Source organism: Pantherophis guttatus, chromosome 4 (assembly GCF_059756535.1).
Source record: "Pantherophis guttatus breed Tessera chromosome 4, ASM5975653v1, whole genome shotgun sequence".
NCBI lineage: Eukaryota > Metazoa > Chordata > Lepidosauria > Squamata > Colubridae > Pantherophis > Pantherophis guttatus.
In genome coordinates, this window is record NC_142066.1 from 3,287,975 (window position 1) to 3,309,597 (window position 21,623).

At 44.7% G+C, this 21,623-nt stretch overlaps 1 protein-coding gene across 1 annotated transcript in view; it reads left to right on the forward strand.

The window, feature by feature from the left end:
- Positions 1-570: 570 nt before the first annotated feature.
- Positions 571-21,623, forward strand: part of PER1 (period circadian regulator 1) — a 60,050-nt gene continuing 38,997 nt past the window's right edge. Inside the window, exon 1 of the mRNA XM_087891663.1 lies at positions 571-689. The gene's annotated coding sequence lies outside the window, so the exon portion shown is untranslated. The remainder of the gene's footprint in view (positions 690-21,623) is intronic.

Genomic DNA, 21,623 nt, shown 5'->3' on the forward strand with positions numbered 1-21,623 from the left:
GGAACGTGCCCTCCCTCCCTCCCTCCCTCCTCCGGGCAGACCCTTCCTCCTAGCGGCAGGTCCAGGGGATCTGGGCCAGGGCATGTGTGTGTGTGTGTGGGGGGGGTTTGAAACCTTCCCCTGTTGTCCGATTTGAAAGGATCTGTTTTCTTGCAAAGCCCCCCCCCCCCAACTTCGGCTTCCCCAAAGCCAGCGCCGCGTGACTCTCCCCGCACGTGTCTCCCCATCCTCAGCGGGCCGGCTCTCCGCGGGCCAATAGGAAGCGTCCTTTGCGGGGCCAGCCAATGAGCGTGGGCGGGAGGCGTGGCCGAGGCACGCGGGCTCCTGCATGCAGCGGCGGCGCCCCCCGAGAGACGGGAGAGGGGAGTGAAGAAGAAAAAAAAAAAAAAAAGAGGGCTGGCCCCGCCCTCCCCGTTCGGCCAGCACCGCTTTGCCTGTTGCGGCGCCGACCGGCCAATGAAACGCCGGCGCTCTCCTCCTATTTATAGAAGAGCGGCCGGCGGGGGGCGGGGCAGGGCGGAGCTTGGGCGGAGCGAGCGGAAGGGAAGCCCCCCCCATTGGCTCGCCGCCGAGGGGGCGTGTCGCAGAAGCCCGCACGCGGACCGTTGCATGGGCTGCTGCGGCCAAGAGACTCAGACCTGACCGCGCGGCTGCTGGATCGAGGACGGAAGGGTCGATCGGACGGGGAGGTGAGCCCGGGGAATCGAGCGCGGGGAGTGGGCTGGGAGTCGATCCGGAGGGAGTGGCCGGGGAAGGAAGGAAGGAAGGAAGGAAGGAAGGAAATAAATGGAAGGAAGGAAGGAAGAAAAAGAAAGAAAGAAAAGAGGAAGGAAGGAAGGAAGGAAAGAATGAAAGAAAGGGAAAGGGAAGGAAGGAAAGAATGAAAGAAAGAAAGGGAAGGAAGGAAGAAAAAAAGAAAAGGAAGGAAGGAAGGAATGAAAGAAAGAAAAAAGAAAAGGAAGGAAAAAAGGAAGGAAGGAAGGAAAGAATGAAAGAAGGAAAGGGAAGGAAGGAAGAAAGAAAAAGAAGGAAAGAAAGAAAAGGAAGGAAGGAAAGAATGAAAGAAAGGGAAGGAAGGAAGGAAGGAAGGAAAGAATGAAAGAAAGGGAAGGAAGGAAGGAAGGAAAGAATGAAAGAAAGAAAGGGAAGGAAGGAGGAAAAAGAGAAAAGGAAGGAAGGAAAGAATGAAAGAAAGGGAAGGAAGGAAGGAAGGAAGGAAAGAATGAAAGAAAGAGAAAGGGAAGGAAGGAAAGAATGAAAGAAAGGGAAGGAAGGAAGGAAAGAATGAAAGAAAGAAAGGGAAGGAAGAAAAAGAAAGAAAGAAAAGGAAGGAAGGAAAGAATGAAAGAAAGGGAAGGAAGGAAGAAAAAGAAAGAAAGGGAAGGAAGGAAGAAAAAGAAAGAAAAGGAAGGAAGGAAAGAAAGAAAGAAAAGGAAGAAAGGAAGGAAAGAAAGAAAGAAAGGGAAGGAAGAAAGGAAGGAAGGAAAGAATGAAAGAAAGAAAGGGAAGGAGGGAAGGAAGAAAAAGAAAGAAAGAAAAGGAAGGACGGAAGGAAAGAATGAAAGAAAGAGAGGGAAGGAAGGAAGGAAAAAATGAAAGAAAGAAAGGGAAGGAAGGAAGGAAAGAATGAAAGAAAGAAAGGGAAGGAAGGAAGGAAAGAATGAAAGAGAGAGGGAAGGAAGGAAGGAAAAAATGAAAGAAAGAAAGGGAAGGAAGGAAGGAAAGAATGAAAGAAAGAAAGGGAAGGAAGGAAGGAAGGAAGAAAAAGAAAGAAAGAAAAGGAAGAAAGGAAGGAAGGGAGTGAGGTGGGTGGGTGGGTGGGTGGGTTTCTGGAGCAGGGGATCCGATTTTTGGGGGGGGGGGTCCCAGGTTGGGGCTGGGAGAGGGGGGTGCGCTGGGTCGGAAGGCGGATCTGCGTTCTGCAAGGGGGGTGTCAGCATTCTGTTTGAGAGTGCAATGTATTTGAGATGACATTGGTACCTGACAGAGGATGGATTTTTGGAAGCCGACCCTGGGGAGGACAGGGTGCCAAAAGGGAAGGGGGTTGCAGAAAAAAGGGGGCTGGGGGCGGGGGAAAGAAGGGCGAGGGGCTTCTGATGTGGGGGGGCACATAGAGTGGGAGGGGAAAGGGATGCTGTGGTGGGGGGCTTGGTGGTTGTTGTTGTTAGTGGTGGTCGTGGTCGGTCACTTGCGATCATCCTTGCTGGATCGAGTCTCAACCGGAGGGTCTTCAAGCAGGGACCCCCCCCGGGTGTTCCACGGGGACGGGGACGGGGACGGTGAGAGACGGGGGGCTGGTAGAGATAAAAGGAGAAGCTCCGTATCAGGAAACCAAGTGCAACGGAACACCACGATCGGGCTAATGTGATGGGCTTGCAGTGCCCGAGTAAGGGGCAACAGAGTTATTTTTATTTTTAATTAATTTATTTATTTATCTGTCAAGCATGTATAAGAGAACAGATATAAGTATAAACACTAAACCACTATAGATCGATAGATAGATCGATTGATAGCTAGATAGCTAGATAGAGATATATAGATATAAGTATAAACACTAAAGATAGACAGACAGACAGACAGACAGACAGACAGACAGACAGATAGATAGATAGATGATAGAAGTATAGAAGTATAGATAGAAGTATTGCTTAACGCATTGTAAGCCGCCCTGAGTCTCCGGAGAAGGGCGGCATATAAATCAAATTAAAAAAAAAAGTATAAACACTAAAGATAGATAGATAGAGATATATAGATATAAGTATAAACACTAAAGATAGACAGACAGACAGACAGATTGATAGATGATAGAAATATAAACACTAAAGATATAGATAGATAGATAGATAGATAGATAGATAGATAGATAGATATAGATAGATAGATAGATAGATAGATAGATAGATAGATAGATAGATAGAAGTATAAACACTAAAGATAGACAGACAGACACAGATAGATGATAGAAGTATAAACACTAGATAGATAGATAGATAGATAGATAGATAGATAGATAGAGATATATAAATAGAAGTATAAACACTAAAGATAGACACAGACAGATAGAGATATATAGATATAAGTATAAACACTAAAGATAGACAGATAGATAGAGATATATAGATATAAGTATAAACACTAAAGATATAGATAGATAGATAGATAGATAGATAGATAGATAGAAGTATAAACACTAAAGATAGACAGACAGACACAGATAGATAGATGATAGAAGTATAAACACTAGATAGATAGATAGAGATATATAAATAGAAGTATAAACACTAAAGATAAATAGATAGATAGAGATATATAGATAGAAGTATAAACACTAAAGATATAGATAGATAGATAGATAGATAGATAGATAGATAGATAGATAGATAGATAGATAGATAGAAGTATAAACACTAAAGATAGATAGATAGATAGATAGGTAGATGTATAAACACTAAAGATAGACAGACAGACAGACAGATAGATGATAGAAGTATAAACACTATAGACAGATAGACAGACAGACAGACAGATATGTGTGTTAGTTTATTACTTATTGGATTTAAGGGATTTCTTTTTACTTACTGATTTATTGAGATGTGTACTGTGTTTTTGGATGGGCTGCCCCAAAGGAGGCTCCTTCAGTTTCACTGCACACATGTTGTGCGTTGAGAAGAAAGGTTTGGTTTGGTTTGGTTTGATTTGATTTGATTTGATTTGAAGTGGGGGTGGGGGGAAGAGAGGATGGGGGAATGGGGAGGCGAGGACGGTGGGGGTGGGGGAAAGGAACGTTTTGTATGGATCCGCCTGGCGGGATTTGAATTTGGAAGAAAATCCCAGAAAGCAAATGACTTTTGTTTTTTTTAATGTGGAGAGCATCGCACGGGTCTGCGTAGAATACGTTGGCCGAAGGATTCCTGGTGGATCACCCCTGGGTCTCCTGGCAGAGGCCAGCGTTGGTTGGCAGAGTTTTACGAGGTCCTTAGTGGTACCAGTGTCACCCATGGTGTGGTCTGAAGGGCTGTCAGATGAACCTGATGAAGCCAACTTCCCAAAAGTTGATAACAGGTGTTATGATATTGTATAAAAATGATATACCAAATATATATATATATATATAATGAGGACCCAGACTGTTGAGGGCAATATGCTATTTAGTATACTGTCTTTGTTGGAAGCTGCCCAGAGTCCTCGGAGAGTGGGCGGCATAGAAATACGAATAATAAATAATAAATAAATAAATAAAATATGTATGTATGTATGTACAGTATATATGTATATCTATATAAGGTAAAGGTTCCCCTCGCGCATATGTGCTAGTCGTTCCCGACTCTAGGGGGCGCTGCTCACCTCCGTTTCAAAGCCGAAGAGCCAGCGCTGTCCGGAGACGTCTCCGTGGTCATGTGGCCGGCATGACTCAACGCCAAAGGCGCACGGAACGCTGTTCCCTTCCCGCCAAAGGTGGTCCCTATTTTTTCTACTTGCATTTTTTACCTGCTTTCGAACTGCTAGGTTGGCAGAAGCTGGGACAAGTGATGGGAGCTCACCCCGTGATGCGGCGCTAGGGATTCGAACCGCTGAAGTGCCGACCTTTCGATCGACAAGCTCAGGGTCTTTAGCCACTGAGCCACCACATCCCACATCTCTATCTCTATCTATCTCTATCTCTATCTCTATCTATCTATCTATCTATCTATCTATCTATCTATCTATCTATCTATCTATCTATCTATTTATCTATCGTATGGTAGATACTATGGTACAGGGAGAACAATTAACCCGTGGAACAGCTTGCCACCAGAAGTATTGAGTGCTCTCCATCACTGGAGGTTTTTAAGAAAACAAAACCGGACAGCCATTTTGTCTGAAACGGTATATAAGGGTCTTTTCCTGCTTGAGCCAGGAGTTGGACTAGAAGACTTCCGAGGTCCCTTCCGGCTCTAATTCTGATCGATTGATCGATCGATTTAAGCCTGGGAGGCTTTCATCTGGAAGGTTTTGCCTAGCTGAGCTTCTGAAGCTCTGTTTTCCAACCCCCTGCAAATCACCCATGGGGCTCTCACACCGAACAAACTGGGTTAATTCACAGGCGGGAGTCGTGTTGCTCAGAGGTGCAACAGAGGATATATATATATATATATATATATATATATATATATATATATATATATATATATATATATATATATATATATATATATAATCTCCCTCTCTCTCTCTCCCCCCGTTTTCTGAGATCCGTATCCGTGGCCTCGAGGCGAGAGGCGCAGCGTATAAAGTTAATACAGGTAATCCTCAATTTGCAACAGTCCATTTAGTGATGATTTGAAGTTCCCCCGGCACTGAAACAAAACAAAACAAAAAAAGCGAGTTGCGGCTGTTTATTCACATTGATGGCCGTCGTACCATTCCCGCCCCCCCTCCCCGTGGTCGGGGGATGAGAATTCAGACGCTTGGCAACCGACTTGTATTTACGACGGTTGCCGTGGGGCGGGGGGTGGGGTGGGGATCACAGGATCCCCGTTTTGCGACCTTCTGCCCACGGGGAAGCTGGAGTTTACTTAGCAACGGTACGAAGAAAGAACAGTAAAAGGGGGCAAAACTCGCCGAGCCGATGTCTCGCCGAGCAACCGAAATGTGGAGCTCCGTTGTGGTCGTAAGCAGAGGACTGTCTGTCTGCAAATAAAACAGAAAAGGCACTAAACGACCTACAAGGTCCCTTCCAACTCTGCTAATCGGTTAAGAATCCGTTAATGAATATATAAATTGGTTTGGATTTCCTAGCCCGATGATCTGCAACCTTAAACGCTCAAAGAGCCATTTGGATCCGTTTCCCACAGAAAAGAAAACACCGGGAGTCACAAAACCCTTCCCGTGCCTGACGATTTCTTGAGCGGCCACAAAACTGGCATATGTAGTTGGATTAAATGTTCTGTTTTCTTCTGAAACTTCTCTTGGATTTTTCCATGGTTGGCCTACCGGAGTTGAAAAGCTCAATCAATGGCGTGCTGGCGGGTGTCGCACATTGGCGGTGGTGACGCAGATTTTAACTGACGGGGAGCCGCAGCAGAGGGGGTGAAAGAGCCACATGCGGCTCCAGAGCTGCAGATTGCTGACTCCATATCCTAGCCCATCTGGTCTTTTTGCTGGAAACGAAACGGGGTTTTTTGCTTTTGCGGGATATAAAGGTTTGGCTGGGTGGGAGAGGGCTCGCTGGATCCCAGATCGTTGGATTTCAAATCATAATGTGGATAAGGATAGCGGGGATCGATTTCAAGGATCCGTGGAGCCGGGCTTACCAGGAACCTAAGGAGTGGATCCCTGCCCCAACCAAACCGCACTCGTATGGAGTTTTATTCAACTTTGGCTATTCCAAAGATTTATTGGGGGTCTCTCTCTCTCTCTCTGAGCTCCTTTTGAATCCCAGGAAGCCGGAAAAATCAGCTTTTTAAGCCATTTCTGGCCTGCCTGCATGCTTCACCGGTGATTAGGTAACACCGGGCTGGCTAACTAGCCAGCGAGGTGCCGGTCTCCGGTTTGTTTGTTTTTTTGTGTGTGTGTGTTCAAATTATGTAATAAATGAAACGCACAGCTTTGGCGTGGCGTGGTGGCATTGTGTTCCCGAAACACAACGCTGCCGAGAGGAGGATGAGTCATGGTGTCCTCCGATATTTGGTCTGGTCTGGTCTGGTCTGGGTGCCTGGCCTTAGCGTTTGCCAAGGATGATGGGTTGGAGGGTAAAAAAAAGACCACGGGAAGAAGAGGGAGTGGGGGGGGGGAAATGGGTGTGTCATGTGTATAAATGAAAAGAGCAGCTGGTTTGTCGTCATTTCCAGTTCCTGGTGATTTATTGAATGGATGATGTCTATCTAGCATTTGTCATTTATTTTCGTCTATTTATCTTCATTTTGATCTCTATCCATCTATCCATTTATCATCTATATCATTTCTTATCTATCTATCCATCCATCCATCCATCCATCTATCATGGAATGGAATGGAATGGAATGGAATGGAATAGAATAGAACAACAGAACAACAGAACAACAGAATAGAAAATATGGAATGGAATGGAATGGAACAAAATGGAATAGAACAGAAAAATTGAAATAGACTAGACTAGACTAGACTAGACTAGACTAGACTAGACTAGACTAGACTAGACTAGACTAGACTAGACTAGACTAGACTAGAATAGAATAGAATAGAATAGAATAGAATAGAATAGAATAGAATAGAATAGAATAGGAGAATGGAATGGAATGGAATGGAATGGAATGGAATGGAGAGGGTAGAGTAGAGTAGAGTAGAGTAGAGTAGAGAATAGAACAGAACAGAACAGAACAGAATAAAACAGAACAGAACAGAACAGAACAGAATAGAACAGAAAAAATGGAATAGAATAGAATAGAATAGGAGTGAGTAGAGTAGAGAGTAGAGTAGAGTAGAGTAGAGTAGAGACTAGACTAGACTAGACTAGACTAGACTAGACTAGAAAATATGGAAGGGAAGGGAATGGAATGGAATGGAATGGAATGGAATGGAATGGAATGGAATGGAATAGAATAGAATAGAATAGAATAGAATAGAATAGAATAGAATAGAATAGAATAGAATAGAATAGAAAATATGGAAGGGAAGGGAAGGGAAGGGAATAGAATAGAATAGAATAGAATAGAATAGAATAGAATAGAATAGAATAGAAAATATGGAATGGAATGGAATAGAATAGGAGTGAGTAGAGTAGAGAGTAGAGTAGAGTAGAGTAGAGTAGAGTAGAGTAGAGTAGAGATGAGACTAGACTAGACTAGACTAGAAAATAGGGAAGGGAAGGGAAGGGAATAGAATAGAATAGAAAATATGGAAGGGAATAGAATAGAATAGAATAGAATAGAATAGAATAGAATAGAATAGAATAGAATAGAATAGAATAGAATAGAATAGAATAGAATAGAATAGAAAATATGGAATGGAATGGAATAGAATAGGAGTGAGTAGAGTAGAGAGTAGAGTAGAGTAGAGTAGAGTAGAGAGTAGAGTAGAGTAGAGACGAGACTAGACTAGACTAGAAAATAGGGAAGGGAAGGGAAGGGAATAGAATAGAATAGAAAATATGGAAGGGAAGGGAAGGGAAGGGAATGGAATGGAATGGAATGGAATGGAATAGAATAGAATAGAATAGAATAGAATAGAATAGAATAGAATAGAATAGAATAGAATAGAATAGAATAGAATAGAATAGAATAGAATAGACTATAGGACAGGATCTTAGAAGTCTTCTAGTCCAACCCCCTGTTCAAGCAGGAGACCCTCGACCATTTCAGACAAGTGACCGTCCAGTGATGAAGCACCTACAACTTCTGGTGGCAAGCTGTTCCACTGGTTAATTGTCCTCACTGTTAGTATGTTTCTCCTTCATTCCAGATTGCTTCTCTCCTCGATTCGTTTCCATCCATTGCGTCTTGTCCTGCCTTCTGGTGCTTTGGAGAATAGGTGGACCCCTTCCTCTTCTTTGGGGCAGCCCCTCAAATATTGGAAGACTCCTATCATGTCCCCCCTACTCTTTCTTTCCATTAAACTAGACATACCCAATTCCTCAAATCGTTATCATGTGTGTTTTTTTTTAATAATATATATTTTATGTATATTTGCTGTCTGTCCGTCCATCCATCCATCCTCTATGTCAGGGGTCTGCAACCTTAAAGAGCCATTTGGACCCGTTTCCCACAGAAAAGAAAACACCGGGAGCCACAAAACCCTTCCCGGGCCTGACGATTTCTTGAGCGTCCACAAAACTGGCATATGTAGTTGGATTAAACGTTCCGTTTCCTTCTGAAACTTTTCTTTTCTTAGATTTATCCATGGTTGGCCTACCGGGGGTTGAAAAGCTCAATAAATCGCGTGCTGGCGGGTGTCGCACATTGGCGGTGGTGACGCAGATTTTAACTGACAGGGAGCCACAGCAGAGGGGTGAAAGAGCCACATGCGGCTCCAGAGCTGCAGATTGCTGACTTCTGCTCTATGGATATCTATCACTTGTCTAGTTATCTCTCTCTGTTCTTCCTTCCTTCCTTCCTTCCATCTATCTATCATTTATGTAAATCTATCACCTTATATATCTCTCTTTCTCTTCTTATCATCCATCCATCCATCATTTTGTTCAACATTTATGTAAAGCCGCTGGGCGAGATTATCCGTGGTTTCGGGGTGAAGTACCACCAGTACGCTGACGACACTTAGCTGTACATCTCCACCCTGGACCACCCCAACGATGCCCTCGAAGTGATGTCCCGGTGCCTGGAGGCCGTGCGGATCTGGATGGGAAGAAACAGGCTCAGGCTCAACCCATCCAAGACCGAGTGGCTGTGGTTTCCGATGTCCCGATATAATCAGTTGGCGCCATCACTGACTATTGGGGGCGAATCGCGGCCCCCACGGAGAGGGCTCGCAACTTGGGCGTCCTCCTGGATTCATAGTTGTCTTTAGAAGAGCATTTGACGGCCGTGACCGGGAGGATTTTTCATCAGATTCACCAGTTGCGTCCCTTTCTAGATCGGGACTCCTTACACACAGTCACTCATGCCCTCGTTACCTCCCACCTGGACTACTGTAACACTCTCTACATGGGGCTCCCCTTGAGGAGCACTCGGAGGCTCCAACTGGCGCAGAGTGCGGCCGCGCGGGTGGTTATGGGAGCGACGTGGCGTTCCCATGTAACACCTCTCCTGCGCGAGCTGCACTGGCTCCCGGTGGTCTTCCGGGTGCGCTTCAAGGTTTTGGTTATCACCTTTAGAGCGCTCCATGACTTAGGACTTGGTTATTTACGGGACCGCCTGCTACCACCAATAGCCTCCCACCAGCCAGTACGCTCCCATAGAGAGGGGCTCCTCCGGGTGCCATCGGCCAAACAATGTCGACTGGCGGCCCCAAGGGGAGAGCCTTCTCTGTGGGGGCACCTACGATCTGGAATGAACTCCCCCCGGAGATACGGAAGATCCCGGATCTGCGCACCTTCCGTCGCGCTCTCAAGACTTTTTTATTCCATCAAGCCGGCCTGGCCTAAATCTTCCCCCTTTTAAAATGTCAATTTTAATTTGTTTTTAAAATTATTGGGTGTTTTAAATTTGTCTGGGCCAAATTGTTCAATTCGGTTTTATTCTGTTTTTAAATGTTGTATTTATGTGTTTTTATTCTGTGGCTGTTCACCGCCCTGAGTCCTTCGGGAGTAGAGCGGTATATAAATCCAATAAATGTAAATGTAAATTTATGTCAATCTATCACCTGTCTGGTTATCTCTTTTTGTCTTCTATCATCCTTCCCATCCATCCATCCATCCCATGACAAATACTGTTCCCAGACAGTAAGATCTATGGACCAGAGTTATCTAAAGGGCAACGGAAGCTTGCGTAGATCATCCAGAGGGAGGGAGCAGGACGATCACAGACTCTGTTGCTGCAGTAACCTCAAGCAACAAAATCCGTAGATTAAGTCCTTTAAAACCTACTCAAGCTAATCACATCAGCGTTTAGCAAAAGCGGTTTGCTAACTTCCCGCAATCTTCATTTTGAGCTTTGTTCAGTTTGCCCGTTAGTTACGCACAGATAGAAGAGATTATTTGTAGCTTGGGGTTGTATTCTGGAGTCCTTGGGGGCTCTCTGAGCTTGGGTTTCTTGCAGACGTTTCATGACCCAGCTAGGGAACGTGATCAGTTTTAGCATCCACGGAAGCTGTGTGTAATTCAACAGAGCAGAGAAGTTCCTTTGCAAGCACTCTCGACCCGTATTCAAGGGGTTGAAAGCGCGGCGTTTCCAACTCGCTACGCCAAATTTCCTCGGTGTCCGTTTTGCACTTATCAAGGTAGTCCTCGACAACCGTTTAGTGACCGTTTGAAGTTACAACGGCGCTGAAAAAAAAAAAAGGGACCTAGGGCCGGGTTTTCCACGCTTACGATCTCCCCCGTCACGGGATCAAAATCGGACGCTCGGCAACGGCCTCGTATTTACGACAGGTCGCAATGTCCCTTCCGACGAGCGACGTCAACCGGGGGAAAACCTGATTGGCTGAACCGGTGATCAAGCGGCAGCGATTCGCTTAACGACCGTTGCAAGAGAGGTCATTAAAGGAGGACCAAACTCACTTAAGACGTGTCTCATTTCGCCACCGAAATATCGGGCTCCACAACGGTCGTAAGTCGAGGACAACCTGTAGATCTGAAAAGGCACATGGTTTTTGCTGTGGTTCTCCACCTTGGTTTGTGACAAACCTTTTGAGTCTGGGGGCTGCATTTCCCCCACTCCGCACAATAAATAAATGCTTCTAAGTGCGTCATCGTGAAGCCACTCTTCTTTCTGACTCTTGTTATTTCCTTTTGTGTGGGCTTTTGTACTTCTCTCTCTCTCTCTTTCTCTATGTGTTTTAGTGTTTCTCTTTCTTCTTTCTGTTTTGGCTAGCTCTTGACTCACATGCTGGTGTGCATGTTTTGGTTTTTGGTGTTTTTTTGTGATCTAAGCAAGAATGAAAATCCGAATTTTCGAAAGGAAGGATTACAGGCTCTTCTCGATGGAGCAGAGAATACCTCTGGTTGATGGTATTCAGCCGGTTCAGGACGGTTCAGATCGGTTCGCCAGAACCGGTAACAGAAATTGTGAGTGAAATCGTAGGTGAAGCCCACCTGCCCCAGCTCTATGCCAACCTATTTTGGCATGTTTTTGAGGCAGGATGTATGTGCAGAAGACGTGCGCGCCAGCAAAGACATGCCCAGAAAGCCGGGCGCATGCGTGGATGGAGTGCGAGCAAACGAACCGGTAGGGAAAGTAAGTGAATATCATCCCTGAGCCCAACATTTCCGTTGCTTGAGTGAGACAGGTTGTGAAGTCAGGTTCTTCCTTGCTACCGTCGTTCAGCGAATCCAGGCGGTCGGGAAACGAGTCACACGGTTGTTCAGTGAATCCGGCTCGCCCACGGACAAGGTTTGGCAGAAGCCATGGAAGCTAGCTGGGTGACCTTAGACCAATCACTGGGAGTTCTAGTCGTTTCCTCCCTGTAGCCAGGAAAGACAGCTGGGTGCTAATGACCAAGTTGGGCAATTACTAGGAGAGTGGGAGTTCTAGTCCCACACCTCCCCCATAGCCGGGAAAGCCAGCTGGGTGACTTTGGGCCAATCCCCAGGAGACTGAGAGTTCTAGTTCTCCCATAACCATGATAGCCGGCTAGGTGACCTTAGGCCAATACCCAAGAGACTGGGAGTTCTAGTCCTGCCTTAGCTATGAAAACTGTCTGGGTGACCTTAGGCCAATCCCCAGGAGACTGGGAGTTCTAGTCCCGCCTTAGCTATGAAAACTGTCTGGGTGACCTTAGGCCAATCCCCAGGAGACTGAGAGTTCTAGTTCCCCCATAACCATGATAGCCGGCTAGGTGACCTTAGGCCAATCCCAGGAGACTGGGAGTTCTAGTCCCGCCTTAGCTATGAAAACTGGGTGACCTTAGGTCAATCCCCAGGAGACTGGGAGTTCTAGTTCCCCCATAACCATGATAGCCGGCTAGGTGACCTTAGGCCAATCCCAGGAGACTGGGAGTTCTAGTCCCGCCTTAGCTATGAAAACTGTCTGGGTGACCTTAGGTCAATCCCCAGGAGACTGGGAGTTCTAGTTCCCCCATAACCATGATAGCCGGCTAGGTGACCTTAGGCCAATCCCAGGAGACTGGGAGTTCTAGTCCCGCCTTAGCTATGAAAACTGTCTGGGTGACCTTAGGTCAATCCCCAGGAGACTGGGAGTTCTAGTTCCCCCATAACCATGATAGCCGGCTAGGTGACCTTAGGCCAATCCCCAGGAGACTGGGAGTTCTAGTCCCGCCTTAGCTATGAAAACTGTCTGGGTGACCTTAGGCCAATCACCAGGAGACTGGGAGTTCTAGTCCCCCCTTAGCCACAGTAGCTGGGTGACCTTGGGCCAGTCACTCTCAGGCCAACCCACCTCACAAGTTATTGTTGCTGTAGGGAAAAAGAGGAGGAGGAGGAAGGCATGATGTACATATATATTCCCTGCCTGTTGAGTTATTTGTCAAAATAATAAAGGTGGGAGATAAATACGCGCATAAATAAATTTCACCACCGTTGGACGCCCGCGGAGAGCAAGCTGGACGCCGTGGAGGGAGGAAGAAATGGCCAGTTGTCACCAGTGGGTAGGGTGAAAAATGCCCCCCTCCGGAAAACCCCGACAGATAGACAAATAAAATAACAAAGGGAGACGGGGGGAAACCCCTTCGAAATAACCCAAAAGAAGCTTAAATTCTTGACGCCGGAGATCAAGCGGTTTTCAGAGAGGCACGCAAGCGGCCGGATTACAGCTCAGGAAGGCAGCAAAAACTCTCATCACCCAAGGTGTCTTCTGCAGGGACATTTATAATTAGCCATGTTAACGGAGCCGGGATTAAGCCTCGTTGGCTGCGTTTCGGAAGGTGGCATGACTAACATGCCGAGGTTTGCAGAGTCCCTGAGTTCCTCGAGTCTTTTTAGCTCTCGATGACATGACTCAGCCCCCTAAGTAGGCCGCCTGCTTTATTTTTACCTCAGGAAGGGCTGAAAGTTGAGAAATCGTTGTCAACCGAGGGCTGGGAGGGGAAGTGAAACTTCACAATAAATCGTTTTAAAGGCTGCAGTTTTCTCCAGAGCTGCAAATGTTAAGATGGCCGGCAGGGGGAATTCTGGGAGTTGAAGTCCTCACATTCCTCACAGCATTCTTAAAACACGCCGGCTAGGGAATTCTGGGAGTTGAAGTCCACCCGTCTCAAAACTGGGAATTCTGGGAGTTGAAGTCCACCCATATTAAATCAAACTGGCTGAGGAATTCTGGGAGTTGAAGTCCACGCATCTTAAAGCATTTCTGGCTGGGGAATTCTGGGAGTTGAAGTCCACGCATTCAAGACCTCGGTGCCTTCCGCCGTGCCCTTAAAACTTTCTTTTTCCAGCAAGCCGGGCTGGCTTAACATAACATTTTTTAAAAACATTTTTAACTGGTTTGTCATTTTAAATTGGGGCCAAATTAATATATATCCTTTTAATTGTTTTTAATGTTTGTATTGTATGTTTTTAGCTGGCTGTACACTGCCCTGAGACCCTCGGGAGAAGGTGCGGTATATAAATTCGAAATAAAATAAAAATAAATTTTAAAGCAGGCTGGCTGGGGAATTCTGGGAGTTGAAGTCCACCCATCTTAAAGCATGCTGGCTGGGGAATTCTGGGAGTTGAAGTCCACCCATCTTAAAGCATGCTGGCTGGGGAATTCTGGGAGTTGAAGTCCACCCATCTTAAAGCATGCTGGCTGGGGAATTATGGAAATTGAAGTCCACCCAACCCAAAGCACGTTAACTGGGGATTCTGGGAGTTGAAGTCCACCCAACCCAAAGCACGTTAACTGGGGATTCTGGGAGTTGAAGTCCACCCATCTTAAAGCTGGGGGATTCTGGGAGTTGAAGTCCACCCATCTTAAAGCTGGGGGATTCTGGGAGTTAAATTCCTCACATCTCAAAGCATGCTAGCTGGGGATTTTGGGGAGTTGAAGTCCACATACCTTACATAGCATGCCGCTGAGGAATTCTGGAAGTCCACCCATCTCAAAAGCATGCTGGCTGGGGAATTCCACATATTTCAAACTTGCGGCGATGTTGTAAATAACTGGATGGACTCTTCTCCTGCAGAGAAGTACGTGGCCGCTAATAAAATCGTTGATATATAGTCAAAACTCTATATTTGATAAATAGTCAAAACTGTTGAGCTGAAATCTTTTCAAACCCAGCTGTCGGGATTCCTATGTAAATCCATCCTTCCATCACCACCTCCGTGCCCCTGTCGTAGGGAGGAGCAGAACGCGCGAATGCAGCTGGGATTTGAGCCGGAGACGAGTGAAATTCGGGCGCCTGCGCTAGAAGTCCCAAACGGCGCAAAACGCGGAAGCTTCGGTTGTTGCTGTTTCCCTGGATCAGATGCGTACGGCAAACACACACCAATCCTGCCAGCGGTACAGTAGGGCAAAAGTGATGCGAGCCTTCCTGGGTGTGAATTATTTGGGGCGGGGACAAGGCCCCGGGGACGGGTTCCACGGCCACGTGCACCACTAAAATTCCCAGCATTTGTTGCGTTACGTGTCTTCCCAGATGCTGCCTCGGTTGCACAAATCCCAGAGACACAATGCGCTGTACGAATCTGAATTTGGGCGTGGTGCGTTCCTGCGAGGACATGCAGTTTTGGTGTGTTGGTGTGCGAGGCTTGGGCCCGCCCGCCCGGTGTTTCCAGCAGGGGGCAGCACCTTTCACAACCTCTCAAAAAAAACCAACAACCCCAAATCACAATTTTGCTGGAATAGAATGAAGAGCGGTTGAGGATGCCCGAGGGAAAACGTATCTATTTCCAAGGTGCGTCTGCTTGGCACGCCTTAAAACGGCTCTAAATGCCGAAAATGTGGGTCAGAAATGAAACGGAGGGACAGATGATTGGTTGTTTCCTGCTGCATGAACTACGGCGCCCATAACCCACAGGGAGCATGGCCAAAGTCTGCTTAAAGGAGGATGGGAGGCAAATCTGAAGGTTTCCTCCTTCAGAACTGAGGGTTTCTTAAACCTGCTGGGTCCCTTTAAGAGATGTGGACTTCAACTCCCAGAATTCCCCAGCTAGAGTTGAAGGTCCCCCCACACCTTCAAAACGCCGACCTCCATGTTGGCTGGGGAATTCTGGGAGTTGAAGTCCGCCCATCTTAAATCAAACTGGCTGGGGAATTCTGGGAGTTGAAGTCCACCCATCTTAAATCAAACTGGCTGGGGAATTCTGGGAGTTGAAGTCCGCCCATCTTAAAGCATGCTGGCTGGGGAATTATGGGAGTTTTTTCCCCACACATATGACCGTTGTGGCATCCTCACGGTGACGTGATCAAAATTCGGATTCTTGGCAACGGACTCGTATTTATGACGTCCCTGGGGGGGGGCTGTCACGTGATTCCCCCCTTTGCGACCTTTTGACAAGCAAAGTCAAGAGGGAAGCCGGATTCACTTAACAACCGTGTGACTAACTTAACAGCGGCGGCGGTTCACTTAACAACAGTGGCAAGGAAAGTCGTAAAATGGGGCAAAAGTTGCTTAAAATCCGGAACGGAATTTTAAGGCAAATTACAACAGAATAGAAACGGAAATTTTGGGCGAATTACAATTGTAAGACAAGGACTATCTTTACTTTGCATTCCATATTTTACTTCATTTTATTATTTTATTGTTTTGTTTTATTTTATTATTATTTAATTTAATTTATTATACTTTACTTTTTTTTTTACTTTATTTTACTCTTTTGAGGGGGTCCTCTCTGACCTGGGTTCTTTTTATATATTTTATTTTATTTGTATTTATTCATTTATTTATACGCCAGCGAATCAAAACTTTTTCACTGCCCCATCTCTCTCGCCGAGGGGCTCTGGACAGCGTACGATTTAATCGGCCCCATAAAATATTAAAGCAGGAATCACGTAAGCTTAACGTTTAAACACGTAAAGCGGCATTAAACATTGCAAATTTCATTTTGTGTTTCTTTTTACTTTTTTGGCTTTCTGCTTTGAATTTCAATTTGTTTTTAATCTCCATTTTTTTTAAATTTCAAATTTTCATTAATTTTAATACTTTCAATTTTATCATTTTAATTCTAATTTTTTTTAAAAAATTTTTAAATAGCCAGGAATCTGACTAACTCTCCCTTCTTTCTCAACCGAGGAAGTCAGCTTCGCCGCCTTCTCCTGACTCAGCTCTCCTCCCTTTGAACCTGGAGAGATGCCCGGGAGGGAGGGAGGGAGGGAGGGAGGCAGGGAGGCAGGCGGGAACTGGCAGCCTCCGGTACCCGCAGACAGAGCCAAAAAAGACAAAATGTTCCCAGTCTGTTTGTGTCTTTGGCCGCCTTGTTTCTCCAGTTTGGAGGCTACGGGGAGGCCGACAGACAGGCGAGTGGGTGGAGATTCTGTCCCTGGCCCCACCTTCCTGGCTGTTGACAGCTGGCCTCTCCAGCTGCCACGGCTCGGAAGTCTTCGGATTATATAAGAGCTGCGGCTGGGCGCCCGGTGACCTGGTTACGGCAGGAATTTGGCTAGGGTGGCATTGCCAGCTTGCTGCATTTTACAGTTGGGGCTGGGCCAGGACCGGGTGGCAAAAGGGATGTGAGCGAGCTGTGGGGGAAAAAAATGGCGCAGCCGCTTGCTCTCGGATAGGGAGGTGTGTGGGGGAGAAGGGTGACAGCCTTGCAATCTTGATATTAGTTGGGGGGAAAATCCGATGTGTAAGGGGAAGGGTCTTCAGAGCGTCGACGGCGTGGTCAGGAAAGGGACGCAAAGGGGATCGGAGAGCCAGTTTGGACACCGGGACTTAGAAACTGGGAGACGGGGAGTTATAGTTCCATTTTAGGAAATGAGAACTGGCTGGGTGACTTCGGGCCCGTCACTAGGAGACTGTGAGTTCTAGTTCTGCATTAAGCATGAAAGCCAGCTGGGTGGCTGGGCCACCCATTCTCTCTACCACTCAGCCCACCACAATGGGGTTTTTGTTGTGGGAAAAACAGAACAGGAGATCTATCTATCTTTAATCCATCCATTCATCTATCTATCTATCTATCTATCTATCTATCTATCTATCTATCTATCTATCTATCTATCTATCTATCTATCTATCTATCTATCTATCATCCATCCATCCATCTATCTTTAATCTATCTTTAATCTATCTATCTATCTATCTATCTATCTATCTATCTACCTACCTACCTACCTACCTATCTATCTACATATATTTAATCTATCTATCTATCTATCTATCTATCTATCTATCTATCTATCTATCTACCTACCTACCTACCTACCTACCTACCTACCTACCTACCTGTATTTAATCTATCTATCTATCTATCTATCTATCTATCTATCTATCTATCTATCTTTAATCCATCCATCTATCTTTAATAAATACATTCAACCATTCATCTATCTGTCTATCTATCTATCTATCTATCTATCTATCTATCTATCTATCTATCTATCTATCTATCTATCTACCTTTAATCCATCCATCTATCTTTAATACATTCATCCATTTATTTATCTATCTATCATCCATCCATCCATCTTTAATCTATCTATCTATCTATCTATCTATCTATCTATCTATCTATCTATCTACCTATCTATCTTTAATCCATCCATCCATTCATCTATCTATCTATCTATCTATCTACCTACCTACGTACCTATCTACCTACTTACCTACCTATCTATATTTAACCCATGTTTGTATGTATGTTTGTATGTATGTATGTATGTATGTATGTATCTATCTATCTATCTATCTATCTATCTATCTATCTATCTATCTATCTATCTATCTTTAATCCATCCATCTATCTTTAATAAATACATTCAACCATTCATCTATCTGTCTATCTATCTATCTATCTATCTATCTATCTATCTATCTATCTATCATCTATCTATCTACCTTTAATCCATCCATCTATCTTTAATACATTCATCCATTTATTTATCTATCTATCATCCATCCATCCATCCATCCATCTATCTTTAATCAATCTATCTATCTATCTATCTATCTATCTATCTATCTATCTATCTATCTATCTTTAATCCATCCATCCATTCATCTATCTATCTATCTACCTACCTACCTACCTATCTATATTTAACCCATGTTTGTATGTATCTGTCTGTCTGTCTATCTATCTATCTATCTATCTATCTATCTATCTATCTATCTATCTATCTATCTATCTATCTATCTATCTATCTATCTATCTAATCTATCCATATGTCTATCTAATCTATATCCAGCAATGAAGGAAGAACGCTGAATTTTGCAAAAAGTGGCAGTTAAAAGAATGAACAGCCTACTTATATTTAGCCCGTTCTATTTATCTCTGCATGCCTGGGAAACTGCCAAATTCCTGCCTCGTGTGTAGATGAGTGTGCAGCAGGAGGCGGTTTTTAGAAATACTTGGGGATAGAAAAATCCCCCCCCCCTCCCCCGGGTGTGTTCTGGCTGTGTTGTAAAGGCATTAAAACTCTCGTTGATGATGTGTGAATCCGGGTGTTGTGTATTTGTTTGGGAATAAAATTTATAAGTCTCTTTATCTGAACATAGAATAATAGGGTTGGGAGGGACCTTGGGAGGTCTTTTAATCCAACCTGCAAAAATGGAATGGAATGGAATAGAAATAGAGTAGAGTAGAGTGGAGTGGAGTGGAGTGGAGTGGAATGGAATGGAATGGAATGGAATGGAATGGAATGGAATAGAATAGAAAAATATGGAATGAAATGGAATGGAATGGAATAGAATAGAATAGAATAGAATAGAATAGAATAGAATAGAATAGAATAGAATAGAATAGAATAGAATAGAATAGAATGAGAGGAGGGGGGAGGGAGGGGACGGGAGAGAAGAGAAGAGAAGAGAAGAGAAAAAATACAGAATGGAATAGAAATAGAATTAGGAATAGAAGAATAGAATAGAATAGAATAGAATAGAATAGAATAGAATAGAATAGAAAAGAAAACACGGAATAGAAGAATAAAGAACAGAACAGAATAGAGAATAGAATATAGAATATAGAATAGAATAGAACAGAATAGAATAGAATAGAATAGGGAACATAGAATAGAAGAATAAAGAATAGAATAGAATAGAGAATAAAAAATAGAGTAGAATAAATAGAACAGAACAGACTATAGGAATGGAATAAAATAGAATATAGGAATAGAATAAAATGGAATGGAATGGAATGGAATGGAATAGAATAGAAGAATAAAAAATGGAACACTATAGAATAGAATAAAGAATAGAACAAAACAACAGAAGAGAAGAGAATATTGGTGAGATGGGCAGCATATAAATTGAATAATTAAATAAATTGAAATCATAATACGTAAAAAACAAATACGCTGTTTGCTGGTCGTCTTTTGCAAGAAAGACGCTTGGGGAGAAAAAAATACATAGCAGGCTCAATATTTTCCTTGGCAGTTTTGCCAGTTTATTATTATTATTTTTTTTAGAAATTTCATTACTGGCATGATTGCTGGTCGTATTTTTGAACACAAGGCAGTTAACGGAGCAGTTAATTCCATCTGCTGATAAGCTCGATGGCTATAAGCCTAGGCGCTAATGCTCAATTTTCTCTCTTTAAGGACAGTAGCTTTCCTCTGAAATACGAGGACTGCCTGATGACCTTCTTGCATAATTCAATTACGTTACAGATACAGATTTGGAAGGGATCTTGTAGGTCATCTAGTCCAACCCCCTCCCAAGCAGACCCTACCTACACCATTTTTGACAGGTGGCAGCCCAGTCTCCTCTTGAAAGCTTCCAGTGATGTTCATAGAGCAGGGTTTGCCAAGCTTGAAGATGGGTGGACTTCAATTCCCAGAATTCCCCGGCCAGCTATGCAAAGTGACGTACGGCCATTTTTCACATTTACGATCCCAGTGGTGGCTGGGGGAATTCTGGGAGTTGAAGTCCATCCATTTTCAAACTGTCCGAGTTGACGAAACACAGCTGTTTGTGTAGGCCAGGGGTCTGCAACCTTAAACACTCAAAAGAGCCATTTGGACCCGTTTCCCACAGAAAAGAAAACACCGGGAGCCACAAAACCTGGGTGGGCGTGGCCAATTCGACATCACTCACTCCCACCCAGTCACATGACCCCCCCCTAGCCGCGCCTACCCAGCCGGTCATTAGGGCAGAGAACCAGTTGTTAAAAAACACCGGGAATCACAAAACCCTTTTGACATAACTCTCTCCCTCCCACCCCACCTCTCTCTCTGTATCTCTCTATGTCTCTCTTTCTCCCCCTCTCTATGTCTCTCTTTCTCTCCCTCTCTCTGTATCTCTCTATGTCTCTTTCTCTCTCCCCCCCTCTCTCTATGTCTCTCTTTCTTCCCCTCTCTCTGTATCTCTCTGTCTCTTTCTCTCTCCCCCTCTCTCTCTATGTCTCTCTTTCTCCCCCCCTCTCTGTATCTCTCTGTCTCTTTCTCTCTCCCCCTCTCTCTCTATGTCTCTCTTTCTCTCCCTCTCTCTGTATCTCTCTATGTCTCTTTCTCTCTCCCCCCCTCTCTCTATGTCTCTCTTTCTCCCCCTCTCTCTGTATCTCTCTGTCTCTTTCTCTCTCCCCCTCTCTCTCTATGTCTCTCTTTCTCCCCCCCTCTCTGTATCTCTCTATGTCTTTCTCTCTCCCCCTCTCTCTCTATGTCTCTCTTTCTCTCCCTCTCTCTGTATCTCTCTATGTCTCTTTCTCTCTCCCCCTCTCTCTCTGTCTCTCTTTCTCTCCCTCTCTCTGTATCTCTCTATGTCTCTTTCTCTCTCCCCCCTCTCTCTATGTCTCTCTTTCTCCCCCTCTCTCTGTCTCTCTTTCTCCCCCTCTCTCTGTATCTCTCTATGTCTCTTTCTCTCTCCCCCTCTCTCTCTATGTCTCTCTTTCTCCCCCTCTCTCTGTATCTCTCTATGTCTCTTTCTCTCTCCCCCTCTCTCTCTATGTCTCTCTTTCTCCCCCTCTCTCTGTATCTCTCTATGTCTCTTTCTCTCTCCCCCTCTCTCTCTATGTCTCT